Genomic DNA, 5,713 nt, shown 5'->3' with positions numbered 1-5,713 from the left:
ACCCTCAGTGTTGCCCCCGTACCGGACCGGGGACCGGCAACGGGATTGCAACCCTCGGTGTTGCCCCCGCGCCTCGCTCAGCCAGTGAGCGGGAACCGGTCTGTATGTGGGATCCGAACCCTCGGGAAGGAGCGCCGCCGCGCTTCCCAAGCGGCGCACTTATCCAGTGCGCCACCGGGCCGGCCCCCCTGGTCGATTTTTAAATCATGCTTTAGAACACTAAGCAGATGTCTTAAGTTTAAAGGACTGTTTGGAATGAGATTGTTTTAGTTAAAAATATATTGGTAAGCTTCTATAGAATAGTAGGATTGGAGACTGCAGTCTTGAAGGAACCTTAGCTATTATAATCCCCACTTCCCCTGATTCCCCATTTCTCTTTGTTTCCCTTCTCTAGAAATTACAAGCACTTGAAATAGACTTTGTGGAAAGAAAGACCAAAGCTAGTAATTACAAGACAGTAAAACTTTCCTGTCATATTGGTCATGTGCAGTGCAGCAGCATCATTCTGCAATAATACCTGTGTTTAGTAGAGTTGTGGAAAAACTGGTAACAAACATTGAAGAATAGGGAGGCAGAACCTCATTTACATGGCTCAAAAGTGGATGGCTTTCTGAGGCTCTTAATTAAAGAGTGTATGAAGGCAAATTTGTTATAACAGAAAGCTTATTCATAGTTTATCTGACATCTGTACAAATCACTTGAGGGACAAGTAGGATCGATTTCTGCTTTGAGACTTAGTTCCTTATGGACAGTATTTTTTTTTTTAAGTCACTGTTTCAGTCACACTGTTGCACATAGGAGATGTTGAATAAATATAGTGAGACACATTCATAAGGCACTTGAAATATCAAAGTATTTGAGTAGTAATAGCTGGTATTTAACAGTTACTACGTGCCAGGCTGAGTACTCTGCAAGTCTAATAGTCCCTATGAATTGGAGTACTATCAATACCCCCATAATAAACAAGTTCATCAAGGCTGCAGGATACTAGATCAATACACAAAAATAAATAGTATTTCTGTATACTTGCAATGAATTCTCAGAGAATCTAGTTAAAACAATTCCATTAACAATAACATCAAAAAGAAGAAAATACTTAGGAGTACATTTAACAAAAGAAGTGCAAAATTTATGCTCTGAAACTACAAAGCATTGTTGAAAGAAATGAAAGAATATCTAAATAAATAAAAAATATCCTACTTTCATGGATTGGGAGACTTAATATTGTTAAGGTGGCAATACTTTCCAATTTGCTACAGGTTCAGTGCAATCCCTATCAGCATCTGAACTGGCTTCTTTGTAAAAATTGACAAGATCATTTAAAATTCATCTGCAATTGCAAGGGACCCAGAATAGCCAAAACAATCTGGACAAGAACAACAGAGTTTGAGGACTCACACTTCTCAATATCAAAACTTACTGCAAAACAACAGTAATCCAGACAGTATGGTACTGACATAAGGACCGACATATAGATTAGTGGAATAAAACTGAGATTCTAGAAATAAGGTCATGTGTCTCTAGTTAACAAGGGTGCCAAGACTATTCAATAGGAAAATAATAGTCTTTTTTATCAAATAGTGCTGGGAGAATTGGTTATCTACATGCAAAAGAATGAGGTTGGACCTTTACCTCACATTGAATACGAAACTTAACTAAAAATGGATCAAAGACCTAACTATAAGAGCTACAACTATAAAGAGCTACAGCTATAAAGCTCATAGAAGAAAACACAGGGATTAATTTTTATGACCTTGGATTTGGCAGTTGATTCTTAGATATGACATTAGAAGTACAAGTGACAGAAGAAAAATTAAATAAAGTGGATTTTTTTTTTTTTTGTCTTTTTCCGTGTCCGGCAACGGATCGCAACCCTCAGTGTCGCCCCCGTACCGGACCGGGACCAGCAACGGGATCGCAACCCTCGGCGTTGCCCCCGCGCCTCGCTCAGCCAGTGAGCGGGAACCAGTCTGTATGTGGGATCCGAACCCTCGGGTGGGAGCGCCACCGCGCTTCCCAAGCGGCGCACTATCCAGTGCGCCACCGGGCCGGCCCCAATAAAGTGGATTTTTTAAAATTTAAAACTTTTGTGCTTCAAATGACACTTTCAAGAAATTGAAAAGAAAATCCACAAAATGGGAGAACATATTTTCAAATCATGTATCTGATAATGGACTTGTAGCTAGAATATATACAAAAGAAAACTCTTGCAACTCAATCATATTACAATTAATCCAATTAAAAATGGGCAAAGGATCTGAATAGGCATTTTTTTCAAAGAAGATAAACAAATGGACAGTAAGCACATGGAAGGATGCCAAACATCATTAGTTATCAAGGAAATACAAATCAAAACCATAGCGAGATACCACATCATACCCACTAGAGTGTAACAAGTATGGGTGAGGATGTAGAGAAATCAGAAACCTCACACACTGCTGGTAGGAATGTAAAATGGTGCTTCATGTTGGAAAACAGCCTGGCAGTTCCTCAAATGGCTAAGTATAGGGTTACCATATGACCCAACAATTCTACCCCTTGTTATCTACCCTAAGAGAAATGAAAACATGGGTCCACACAAAAACTTGTACGTGAATGTTTATAGCAGCATTATTTACAGTAGCCAAACGATGGAAACAACCCATATGTCTGTCAACTAATGAATGGATAAACAAGATGTGGTTTATTCATACAGTGGAATATTATTTGACCATAAAAAGGAATGAAATATTGGTACATGCTGTAACATGGATGAACCTTGAAAACACTATGCTAAGTGAAAAAGGCCAATCACAAAATACCATGTATTGTATCATTTCATTTATATCAAATGTCCAGAATAGGGAAATCTGTAAAGATAGAAAGTAGAATAGTGGTTTCTTAGGGCTGCGAGTATGGGAGGAAAATGGGGGTCATAGCTAAGAGGGTATATGGTGACTTTTTGAGATAATGAAAGTGCTCTAAAATTTACAATGGTGTTGGTTGCACCTGTCTGTGAATATACTAAAAACCATGGAATCACACACTTTTAAATAGGTGAATTATATGAGGGATCTTCAGAAAGTTCATGGAAAGATTCATATTGTCTTTTAATTCCATTTTTCCATGAACTTTTTGAAGTACCGTCTTATGTGAATTATATTTCAATAAAGCTGTTGTTTTAAACTATCTGATTCTAAAAAGAAGTTCACTTCTATATTTGGAAGCAGAATTTTTTTTTTTTTTTTGGTTTTGGTAGCTGGCTTGTATGGGAATCTGAACCTTTGACCTTGGTGTTATCAGCACCACACTCTAACCAACTGAGCTAACCAGCCAGTCCCTCCCTAACTTTCACTAATAAAAATGTTGACACAAAATAGTAGTCATATTTATACATTTGGGAAATAAATTAAACCTTGATGGCTTGCCTTTTTCATGTTATAAGACACATGTCAACATTCTAGGGTTTTTGATTGCCCCAATATAATTTATTAAAGGAGCATTGTTTCATAGGTTGAGTAAGACCTAATGAAAAAAATATATATCTAGCTTCTTTTGTAATTTTATCTGTGTAACTTTGCATATGTGTTATGTTTTCATCCATCAAAAATATAATCTCCAGGTTGACAGGAAATTGTCACAACATATTCATTGTTTGCTTACCATGTATAGGTCCTATCCCAAGTGATTTTCACATGTTATTCAGTAAATCTTACAATAATTCTATATAGAAGGTATGGTAACCCTGAGTTTAAAGTAGGTGTAGTTAACCCTGAGGCATAGGATTTAAGTAACCTAGTCAAAGTCTAGTAGTAAGTAAGTGACAGAGTATAGTAGTAATTAGCAGCAATCCTTAGTAGGGTTCTTGGCTAGGAATATCTTACCTTATGCAATAGACATCTCTGGCCAAGTGTGTTTAAAATAACTTTTTGTAAGCAAAACCGTATTTTTAGTGTTCTAAAGGAGCTATTATTTATTATTTAAATGAAAACTGCAAATAAATCAGTTCCTTTATATCAGTCTTGACAATTGTGACATTTTAAATCAGGGCACTTCTATACATTTGATGAAATGGAGAAGTTTTCCTGGTAGTCCTATTGATTTGGAGTAGATTTAAAGCTGTATTAATTTCATTTTGCAAGCTTTTATTGAAGGCCTATTTTTGTAGTAAGGAAAAGTGCTGTAAGAAAGTCTGAAGGAGGCAATTCTTGATCTAGAATTAGCTGGTGATAAAAGCTTATGAAATAGTTTTCCCTTGAGCCTGCCCTTAATTTCAGCTTGTAAGTTATATTGTCTTTCATGTCTAGGTTTCTATATACAGCACTCTACAGCTGCACTGTCCAAAACACTAGCCAGTAGACACGTGACTTTTAAAATTTAAATTAAATTATTTAAAATAAAATAAAATAAAAAATTTAGTTCCTCAATCGCTTGCTAAATTTCAAGGACTTAATAGTCACATGTAGCTAGTGGCTGCCTTAGTGGATAGAGCTGGACTAGAGAAATGGTAATATATCATCAGGAATTCTTTTTACAGTGAAATTAAGATGTTGTATGTGCTTTTCTGAGGGATAGAAAGAAGAGGGAAAGACAGGATGTTTTATATAAAATTGTTTCATTTTTCAAAACCTTTGGAGGATCTTCATAATTGTCCTTCAGAATAAAAAAATATGAGAAACTGAAATGTTGGTAAAGAACTCTTTAAAGTATGGTATTAAATATGCTGCTTAAGTAGAATTTTATTGTGTAAAAAAGCTCCCCTCCCCCAGAGACTCATAAGAATTTACTAAGGTAATAAAATCATTAAATGCAAAAGGAAATATGAAGGCATTGGTAGTACATTTTTCCTAACATTTAATAATGGTCATTAAAAATATTAAAATATATGTTTTATTTTAGTTAAAACTTCCCAGGTATAGGAAAAGACACAGATCTTCAGATTCAGGAAGCTCAAAGATCCCCAAACGTATTCAGCCCGAAAAGGTCTTCTCCAAGACATGATATAGTCATATTGGCAAAACTCAAAGACAGAGAATCTTAAAAGCTGCAAGAGAGAAGCGTCAAATCACCTGTAAGGGAGCCCCAATCAGACTAACATCAGACTTTTCATCACAAACCCTAAAAGCCAGAAACGAATGGGATGAAATATTCAAAATACTAAAAGACAGAGATTGCCAGCTAAGAATACTCTATCCCGCAAGTCTGTCCTTCCAAAATGAAGGGCAAATAGTATATTTCTCAGATAAACAAAAACTGCGGGAGTTCACCAACACACAACCACCCTTACAAGAAATTCTTAAGGGAGTACTGGGTTTGGTACCTGAAAAATAACTACCACTGCCATAAAAACTGAAGAAAAATCAAAACCCACTACTATAATAAAAATGGCATTCGTGAAGAGAAAACAAACAAAAAGGCTATCTACAACCCAGGGAACCAACAAATACAGAAAACAAACAGTACATCAGAAAGAAAGGAACAAAAGACACCTAAGACATCCAAACAATAATAAATAAAATGCTAGGAATAAATCAACACTTTTCAATAACAACTCTAATGTAAAAGGCTTAAATTCCCCAATCAAAAGACACAGACTGGCTGACTGGATTAAAAGGGAGGACCCAACTACATGCTGCCTTCAAGAGACGCACCTCACCCATAAACACTCACATAGCCTAACAGTGAAAGGTAGGAAAAAGATTTACCTACCATGCAAACAGAAAAGAAAAACGAA

At 36.3% G+C, this 5,713-nt stretch overlaps 1 protein-coding gene and 1 non-coding gene across 2 annotated transcripts in view; one reads left to right on the top strand and one right to left on the bottom strand.

Moving 5' to 3' along the window:
• The window catches only part of MLLT3 (myeloid/lymphoid or mixed-lineage leukemia (trithorax homolog, Drosophila); translocated to, 3), a 278,524-nt gene that overhangs the window by 25,067 nt on the left and 247,744 nt on the right, over positions 1 to 5,713 (top strand). The gene's annotated exons all lie outside the window — the stretch shown is intronic.
• On the bottom strand, positions 3,240 to 3,314 carry TRNAI-GAU. The gene has a single exon. It is a non-coding gene; the product is annotated as a tRNA-Ile (tRNA).

The sequence above is a fragment of the Galeopterus variegatus genome, unplaced genomic scaffold (assembly GCF_000696425.1).
Source record: "Galeopterus variegatus unplaced genomic scaffold, G_variegatus-3.0.2 Scaffold1813, whole genome shotgun sequence".
Classification (NCBI taxonomy): Eukaryota; Metazoa; Chordata; class Mammalia; order Dermoptera; family Cynocephalidae; genus Galeopterus; species Galeopterus variegatus.
Note: the sequence above shows the minus strand (reverse complement) of the source record. Positions and strands in the feature narration are given on the sequence as shown.